The following is a 10,269-nucleotide window of genomic DNA, read 5'->3' as shown; positions in this document are numbered from 1 at the left end:
GAGGCTCCCAGTGCACCCGGGCGACAAAGCCCTGCCCACCCTGTCTCCACTTTCCTCCCTGACCCTGGCCCCACTGCTCTGCCCAGGCCTCAGGTCCTGAACCCGGGCCACCCACCCTCCTTCACACACGAGCCATTACTTCCTGCTGTTCCCTCCCAGGAAGGTTCTGCCGCTACACGGTGGGTGGGCATCGTGGCACTTCCTCAGGCCTCAGACAGAATTTCACCCTTTCATTACCTGACGTCATCTCCTTGTTTACTGGGCCTGTCTCTGCCCAGTGGGATGTCAGCTATTGGAGAGCAGGGCCCTTGGGGGCCCCCAGGGTCACCAGCGTTGGGCACGAGAGGAGAGTAGGTGACAAGGACTATTTGTTCAATGAATTGTTAATTAAAATGCTGTAGAGCCCCTGGTCCAAACCACTTCCTAGCCCTGGCGGGCAGCCTGGTGACAGTCCTGTCCCTAGACGGAAGGCAGCACCTAGTGACAGGTGTCAGGCTGAGGGTGGGACAATCCTGTCACCCTCGGTGATGGTCGACTCCTGACCCTGCTGAGTGCACGCGCAGCCGGTCTGCACGGCCCCAGCAATGGGTCTGCCCTCTCCCAGTCAGTGTGGATCACCCCAGCTTATCTGCAGCACCTGTCCCCTCCGTGCCAAAGTCCACCCCGCTGCCTACCCTGGGGAAATGGCACTCCTGCTAGGGAGCCGACTCCTCCTCCTCCTCGCAGCCCGGCTGGCTCGAAGACAGGAGCGGTGGGAGCCGGAGGAGGGAGGCGGTCGTCCGGAGCACAGAGCGGCGAGCACTGACTTCTTCGGCTGCAGAGTCCTGTGAGAACAGGGCGCAAGCTGAGGGAAAGGCTCACATGTGTTTGCAGGGCGTCTCTGTGTCGCCACAGCCCGTCCAGGGGTTCAAGGCCAAAGCAGGAGCCTCCCTCGGCCAGATCCTCTAACCGGTGACACTGCTTCCTGGCTGCCCAAGGCACCTACACACCTGGCCTCCCGAAACCTGCCAAGAAGCCGCGCAGGAAGAGCCCCGAGGAGCCCTTTTCTTAGATTGCAGAAGAGGAAGCCCTCCCACCACCAAAAAAAGAGGAAGCCCATGAACCCTTGTGGACGCCTCCCCTGACGCAGGGCGTGGAGAGGGCTGAGGCCAAGGGCCTAGGAAGACCAGCCCACAGGAGACAGATGGCAGGGAGCTGAGGCCAAGGAGAGGGCGGGAGAGGGCCCGGAGGCGCGGCAGGAAGTCGGCAGAGACGGCTGGAGCAAAGTGCAATGGAGGTCTTTGAGAAGGAAGCAGTGAAAGGGGTCAAATATTGCAAGGCAGCCCAGGGTGCCAAGGTGTCCGCAGCTTTGACCACAGAGATTGCCGGGAAACTCTGGAGGGGCAGAAGCCAGCCCGGTGGTGAGAGTGGATGCAGGAGCCGCACCCCTGTTCCTGAGGAGCTCACACGCGTGAAGAAATGGAGACTGGGCACCAGCTAATGAGGATGGGGCTGGGCCACGAGAGCCTTGGAGGTGGAAGTTGGGCCTGCCCAGATGGCCAGGAAGAGGGCATGAAAGGTGCAGGGAGAGTCCCCGGACCGGGCTGGAGTGGGCCAGCCAGACGCAGAGCACAGGTGGAGGGGGGCCTCCTCACTCGCCCGCAGGAGGGGTGCTGGGCCTGCAAGGGTGATTGTAGGGGAGTGAGGGTCGCCCAAGGCTGCGGGAGGAAGCCCAGGGCCCTGCAGCCACAGGACCTGGGCCAGGACGCTGGAGAGGGCGCAGGGGCCAGGAGCTCTCCATCTGCTCGTACTGCCCACAAGTCTGAACAGGTCCCAGGGTTTTGCTTCCCTCCTGCAAACCCTTCCATGCGGCGGCAGTCCTGTTCCTCGTGTCAGGATTGTGGCTCCACAGGGGCCAGTTTCAACAACAGAGCACATGGACCGTGGGGGAAACTTCTCATAAAAGCCGGCAAACACACAGAAAGGGGGACTCAGGCCTGCATGCACAGGCAGAGGTGTACCAGCTCACCCAAGCATGCATATCGAGGGCCCACAAAAGTGGCTGGGGGAAACTGGGAAATTACGTTCCAGTGGAAGAGGAGCGGGCAGCTCTGAGCCTAGTTCTGGGCCTGCCGTGTGCGATTCTGTGCTGTCGGGTGGGTGCAGTGCTTCCGTCCCCTCACCCCCAACTTACTGTTACAAGGGGGTGGACGAGACAGCTGCAGACTCTCGGCTCAGAACAGCCTGTGGGGCTCGGCCTGGTGGCTCTGACCCCACGGCAGACGCCCCCACCGGGACTGCAGTCTGCCCAGCCCTGGTCCCCAAGGACGGTTCAAATCTAGAGCTTGCGCTAGCCACTCATTCTTTCAGTTTGCCCCCAGACTTTGGGCCATTCTGGCCGGCACGGAGCTCTTCACAGCAGGGCGCCGGGAAGTGTTCAGAGCAGGAAAGACGACCCTGGGGAAAGGTTTCTGTCGCGTCCAAGAGGTCCGTTCGCTCGGTCCACCCCTCCCATCGCACAGGACGGACATGAGTCCAGCCCAGAGGAGCCGGGTGTCCTGTCAGCCTCAGAGCTGGTGGCAGTGTTCGCCCCCACACTGGGGACTGTCCTGGGGAGACAGGGAGGCCGAGGAAAGGGGGAGGCAGCCCACTCGGGCACCAGCAGTCAGAACTCGGAGCCAGAGAGTGTAACGGACTCTGTGGGAGGCCCACTTTCGGGCCGGAAGAAACAGAAACCTCCGCTTTCGTGACAGGCCATCGCCCAGGGTGGGCGGGAGGCTATCCGCGTCCTCCGTGTGTCCTGTGCCGTGAAGATGCTCCCCGAGGCTCTCCGGAGGCGCACGGCCCCTCCGGCAGAACAGTCCTCGGAGCAGCCCAGCGGGGCATGAAGGCGGTGTCTGCCTCGGGGCTTGGAAGCTGCATCAGGGGTTGAGTGATGCTGAGGAGGCGAACGAGCCTTCTGCTCCGGGGAAGATTCTGCTCCGTTCTCCCAGCCCGCTCACGGCGACAGGTTTCTGGGGACACGTCTCTGCTCCCAGAGAGAATCAACCGAGGCTTCAGGCTGCCGCTGGTCACCTTATTTAGAAGAAGATGAATCCCGAGGAGTCCCTGACAGTCCCTGTGGGGGACCCTACAGGCGGAAACCACCCCCAGTCTCCTTGTAAGACTGCCGAGAAAAGAACCTTAAAAAAAAAAAAAAAAGGCAGCCCTGGCTGGTGTGGCTCAGTGGATTGAGCACCAGCCTGCAAACCAAAGGGTCGCTGGTTCGATTCCCAGTCAGAGCACATGCCTGGGTTGAGGGCCAGGTCCCCAATTGGGGCCATGCATCACTTATTCTCCCTTTCTCCTTCCCTTCCCCTCTCATAAATAAAATTATTTTTTAAAAGATTTTATTTATTTATTTTTAGAGAGGGAAGGGAGGGAGAAAGAGAGAGAGAGAGAAACATCAATGTGCGGTTGCTGGGGGCTGTGGCCTGCAACCCTGGTATGTGCCCTGACTGGGAATTAAACCTGCGATGCTTTGGTTTGCAGCCCGCACTCAATCCACTGAGCTACGCCGGCCAGGGCATAAAATTCCTTAAAAAATTAAAAGGTTCAGCAATGCCACACAACACATTTAACAATCAGTGTGTCCAACCCACAGGGTGGGAGAAAATATTTGCAAGCCATATAAGGAACTGACATCCAGATTACATAAAGAAATCAACGACAGGAAATCAACGACAGGAAAACAAGCCGATTTAAAAACAGGCGAAGGATTCACATAGACGTTTCTGCAAAGCAGATGCACGAAGAGCCAACAGACACATGAGAAGATGCTCAATGTGGTTAATCATTAAGGAAATTAAAATCAAAACTGCAATGAGACACCACATTTAAAAACAAGTGCTGGCAAGGCACTGAAGTCTCGTGCGCTGCTGGTGGGAACGGACCGCGGCGCAGCCACCAAGACGGCATGGCAGCCGCCCCAAGAACTGAAAATAGAACTACTGTATGACCCGCAATCCCGCTTCTGCGTGTACAGAGAGGCGCCGGCATCACTGGTTACAAAGGAAATGCAAATGAAAGGCAAAGAGAGACAGCCCTATGCAACCACTGTGTCGGCCATAAAAACAAAAACAAAAACAAAAACCGGGCATTGGGGGGGTGCGGAGGAAAAGGAACCCTCGCACATTCCTGGTGAGAGTGTAAAACGGCGCAACCACCACGGAGGACAGCTGGGCTGTTCCCCAAGACCGTACAGACGGAAGGGTCACGTGACCCAGCGATCCCGCTCCTAGGCAACTACACCCGGAAGAAATGAAAACAGGCTTTCAAACACGTGTTCCCCAGCGTTCCTAGCAGCACTGTTCACAAAAGGCCGAGAGACGGAACCCCCCACGCCCCTCAGCAGAGGAGCAGACAAGCTGGGGGCACCCTAGGGGCGGACCGTCGCTCAGTCACAGAGGCGCCAGGATGCGGTGCACGCTGTGACCTGGATGAGCCGCGAAGACGCGACGCCAAGTGAAAGGCGACAAAGATGCTGCGCGCCGGGAGGCCCTGCATACGCGCTGTCCCGAGCAGGCAAAGCCACTGAGACGGAGACCAGGTCAGTGCTGGCCCAGGGGTGGCAGCAGAGGGGAGTGAGGAGCGCGAGAATGGGAAGCGGCTGTTTAACGGGTGTTCTAGGGTGAAAAAACTTTAATAGAGGCGGTGGTTGCGCAATATTGTGGACGCACTAAATGCCACTGAAGTATACTTTAAAATGGTTAATGCGATATGATTTTCACCTAATGCAAAGAAAAAAAATCCAACGATGAGCTCCATGTGTTGATTACAGAAACACACCAAAACAAGTTCTTCGGGGAAAACAGCTTCGGAGAGGAGGCAGCAGGGGAGAAGTCATGAATTTGTATTCGTTTACTTGTTAGGAACACAGCACACACGGCCCGAGGACACTGCTTGCCTCCAGGGACCGAGGTTTGAGTCTGCGGCGGCTGGGGACAAGACGGAAGGCTCGTTTTCATATGAGCCTTTTGCATTTTGCACTATGTAAATGTTAGTATCCAAAAAAACTTAAAGGGGTGGGTAAAAATAAAATTCACATGGAAAAGAAAAGTAGCAACACTAGCCGAAACAATTTTGAAAAATGGGAAGGGAACTTAACGCACCCAGATACTAAGCTTATTTTAAAGCTGAAGTAATTAAGAAGGTGTGACATTGGTACAGTAGACAAAAAATAACTCATCAGAAGAGAGAGCCCAGAAACAGACACACACACACACACACACACACACACACACACACACACGAGCATACAGGACTCATAAATACATAAATAAAAATATATAATGATATCCTCTGCCTATTTGTATATAGGAAATATACAAATCTTTGTACAAAGGATAACTAGTCTATGAACATCAGTGGAATAAATTTAGTTATCCCTATACAAAAATGAACTCCTCACACCAAAAATAAATTTCAGGTTACCCGAGACCTAAATGCAAGGCACATTTTAAAACAGAGAAGATACCTTTACCTCCTTGGGGCTGAGAAAGACTTCCTAGAGAAGAGATGGAAAACACAAAGCATGAGAATTCAATCCACTTGCATCAAAACTTCTAAACAACAGAAGGCGTTACACAAAGTAAAAGGACGACTGGAAGTGTGGCACCAGTTACTGTGGATGAACGTGACTCAAAAACTGGCGCCTCCAGATAAAAAGACTCTCACAAATCAAGAAAAAGCCCAACAGAATGGACCAAGGACGCAAGACATGCCATTCGCAGAAGGCCAGCAATGTGAGGAGATGCTTATCCTCAGTGGTTACGAGAATAGAGAATACAAATTACACCGCAGATGAGAGTCTGTTTTACACCCACTGAACTGGTCAAGTGATCAAATCCGTCGGGAAGGATGTGGAACCCGGGAACTCCTGTGTATTGCTTTTGAGAGTTTAATTGGTACACACATTTTAAGAGCAATTTTGCAGTATCTATTAGAACAGTCGAAGACCTACATAGCTTATGACGACTCTGTTTCTTTGTATGAACACGGGGGAAATTCTTGCACGTGAGCAGACAGACATGGACGGGAACGTTGCAATAGTGGGAGCTGGAGAAAAACCCTGAATGTCCACAGCAGAGTGACGACCAGGCGCTGTCCACTCGATGGACGACTGTAGCATGTGATGCTAATCACAAAAACAACGTAGATCAGGAAAAAAAGTCAAATGCTATCATTTCATATAAAATTCAAAAATATTCTGCAAAACCATACTATCTCCTCTTCCAGCAACATACATTATTATAAACACCCTATGGCAGAGGGTGGGGGTAGGGACCGATTGAAAGAAGGTAAAGCGGCCATGGCTGGTATGGCTCAGTGGATCGAGTATGGGCTGTGAACCAAAGGGTCACTGGTTCAATTCCTAGTCAGGGCACACGGCTGGGTTACGGGCGTGCGAGAGGCAACTGATCCACTGTATCGCTTGCACATAGATGTTTCTCTCCCTCTCTTTCCCTCTTCCTTCCCCCCTCTCTAAAAACAAATAAATAAAATTTTAAAAAAGATAATTATCTTTAGGCAAAAGCAAGAGGAATGGTAGTCAGGAGAAAGCACACACTAACGTTTTATTACTTAGACAAGATCTGACGCAAATAAGGCCAACCAGCAAGCATGATCGGTGGGTGGTGGTCAGTGTGAGAAGGCTCATTTTATGCTCTGTACACTTTCCTGTATGCTAGAAGTAATTGTAACTAAAAAGTAGGAAAAGACTAGAAGGAAATGATAACTCTTTTGTCTTGGTGATAGGTTTGTAAATTTAGATTTCATCTATGTATGCTAAGTTTTCTCCAATAAATGGGTATGGCTTTTATAATGCAAAAAGTCAATGGAAGTTACATATTTTAAAACTCACCAGATAGACCCAGGCCAGGTGGCTCAGTTGGTTGGAGGTTTGATTCCTGCTCAGGGCACATATCTAGGTTGCAGGTTCAATCCCTGGTTGGGGCACGCATGGGAGGCAACCAATTGATGTCTCTCTCTCTGTCTCTCTCTCTCTCTCTCTCTGTCTCTCTCTCTCTCTCTGTCTCTCTCTCTGTCTCTCTCAAATCGATAGATACATTACCCCAAGGCCTAACCTGAAGAATGCAGGCCGAAAACAATCCGCTCTTGGGCTAGGCATGGCTGCCCAGCAGGAGACAGTGCAGCCAGAGGGGGCCGCGCCAGGTGACTACCTACCTGTTAAAACTGGGCCTCCCAACCACTCTGGGATGGGGCCCTGGAATGGGACCCTGGCAAGCCGGCTTCTAACCACGAACACAAAACCAATACCACCACTTAGGATGGCCCAGCAACAAAATTAAAAGAAATCTGGTTGCACGGGCTGCAAACCAAAGGGTTGCTGGTTTGATTCCCAGTCTAGGGCACATGCCTGGGTTGTGGGCTGGGTCCCTAGTGGGGGCCACGTGAGAGGCAACCACACATGTTTCTCTCCCTCTTCTGCCTCCCTTCCTCTCTTAAAAAAAAAAAGAATAAACAAAATCTTAAAAAAAAAAAAAGAAATCTGGGCTCTCAACCACTTCGTGAGGTGGCGGAGCCCACCTGCCCTGCTCATCTGTCTTCTGTGTTCTGTTCACAGTGTCAAACTATCTTATCGGAGCCACCTTATTTTTTTAGTCTCTGTTGTTCCAGATCAGCCAGTACCCTGACCAAAAATGGCAGGAAAGACCACTGAAGAGTTGTGCCTCCATTTAAGAACCATCAACCTTTTAAAAAGGCAACCTAAGCTCACTAAAAACCAGTGGCCAAATCTCCACCAATTCATCTATAAATTAATGCAATATTCCAAAGTAAATCTCAGTAAGATTTTTCATGAACTAGGACAAGCTCAGGACTAAATTCATATGGAAGGTGCAAATACAGTCAAGGAAAAGCATCAGAACAGGGAGATCTGCTTGTATAAAAATATATTTTAAAACTATAGTCATGTACAGTGTAGAACTAACAGATAAATAGAAAAGAATTCAGAATCAGACTCATACATATGTGGAAATAAGCAAAATTCATAAAAAAAATGAATAAAACTAAAAACATGGTTTATGACGAAACACAGACATGTACACACACAAAACACCATCAACAAAATTAACAGACTAGCAATTAAGTGGGAGGAGAGACTTATGTGCAATGTAGGATTAGTATACAAACTGTTTTTAAATGCTAATGAATCAATATAAAAGATTACCCAATTGCAAAACAGATAAAGGACGCGGGCAAGTTTAGGAGAGGAAATACGAATAACCAAGAAACACAGATGCCTGCCCTGGCCAGTGGGGCTCAGGTGGTTGGAGCGTTGCCCCGTAGACTTGAGGGTCTTCGGTTCAATTCCCAGTCAGGGCAACCAATCAATGTTTCTCTCTCACATCAATGGTTCCCTCTCTCTCCCCTGCTTCCTCTCTCTGAAAGCAATGAAACAATGTCCTTGGGTGAGGACAAAAAAATAGATAATTAATCTTACCACTTACCAGGGAAACACTCATTACAATGAAATTTCACTTTTCACTCATCAGATTGACCAAAATTTAAGCCTGATAATATCAGGTGTTGACAGGGAAAAAAGCATTTTTTCCCCCTCTGATACAGCACCAGTGGGAGGGGAAATTAGTTCAGCCACTCTGAAGGGCAATTAGACAGGATCTACTAAAATTAAACACACACAGAATTTATAATCCCGCAATCTCCTTTCTTGGTTATCTACTCTTAAAAGGCTCATGCAGACTTGCAGAAAGACTTAAAAAAAAGGGTGATCACTGGAACACCCCTTTTAATAAAAACTTAGAAGGAACCTAAAATGTTCAATAACAGAAAAATCACCGGAGAGCCACTCTACAGAAGACGACACAGCAGACTGAAAGAACGCAGCAGACCTGCGCTGTTAACAGGGACAATCCTCCCTGGCACAACCCAGAACTCACAGAAGCTGCAAAATGCAGACCGTATGAAACACATTTACATCTCTGCACTGTGCCATGTACTCCCCCTGGTTTATGCACCTACCACTGGAGGTATTTACATTAACCTTGACAAAGGGTAAACATTATCTTTGTATAAGATATGCAATTACAGGCTTTTTAAAATCAGCATTTGTAATCGACTGTGAACTCGCTCTTTTCATAAACAGATCTGCAGTCACCATCCATTGGCAGGTTGAACTGGGCGAATCACACACAAGCTTTCGCTACAGCTGGGAGAGATGGGTCAGCTGCTCCAATGTATTCCTTTGCCCCCCTTGCCCGACAGCCTGAGTTCACATGCCCACGTGAATTCTGGAAAACCCAGCCACCTAGTTTCCCCGCTGATGAACTAAGTATTCTAATCACATCACAACCTGCGCGTGGCGTGTCAACTCATAAAAATGGAGCCAATGCCTCCCCTTTGCATTACAAAACAAAGGAAGCAGAATAATAAGCACCTGAAATAAGGACAGGGCAGTAAATTAAAAATAAGGGTGTTAAAAAGGACAATAAGCAACTTGGTCGTTAACAACTTTCAGTAAAAAAGTTGAAGAATCCTGGGCAAATATATGGGGGATGAGTACAAATCTGAGCTCATTCATTCTGAAAAGTTAGTGTAAAGAAAGATCTGCTCTACTCCAAGCAGGTACACATGCACACATTTTTGGGTTGCTGGCAGAAGTGTTGAACTGAGAAAAAGCTGGGACAGACGCAAACGTGGCTTTTGGTTGTAGATTTGTACTCTAAGCCCGAGAAACCATTAGCCACCCCTGACTACTCTGAACTGGCTGCTGTTCCTCTCCCTTCCCACAGGTGGCGCACACTCAGCCGCACGGATTCCGAGGCGGCTCCTGCAGCAACAGCTGGCGGGACTGTTCTCCGGTCCCGCTTCCCGGTTCTCCAGCACAGCAAAAACCAAGAGGATAGCCTCATCCTCTCTCCCCAGATTTCAAAAGAAAAAAAAAATCAATGTCTGAGACCCTGCACATTTATTTCAGCGGGGTCTCGTTCACAACAGTTTGTGGCCAGGGCACTCGGTGCTCTGCGCTGCCACCCCTCGGGGCGTTCCAAAGTAGGCCGCCGCCCAGCACTTCCAGGGGGGACGGTGGGGGCTGGGCCGGGAGCACGGGGGCGGTAATTTTACAGACGTCACTGTCAGTAAGAAGAAGTTGACGCTTCCTTTCCACCACTAAACATCTGAAAAATTGTGATCTGTTTTAACTCACTGAGGTAATTCACGAAAACTAAATAATCGGCCAGAAATAGTTTGCTGTTGTTTTTTTTTAACCTT

Source organism: Phyllostomus hastatus, unplaced genomic scaffold, assembly GCF_019186645.2.
Source record: "Phyllostomus hastatus isolate PE091 unplaced genomic scaffold, TTU_PhHast_1.1 phas_contig_148, whole genome shotgun sequence".
NCBI lineage: Eukaryota > Metazoa > Chordata > Mammalia > Chiroptera > Phyllostomidae > Phyllostomus > Phyllostomus hastatus.
This window is presented reverse-complemented; position numbering follows the sequence as displayed.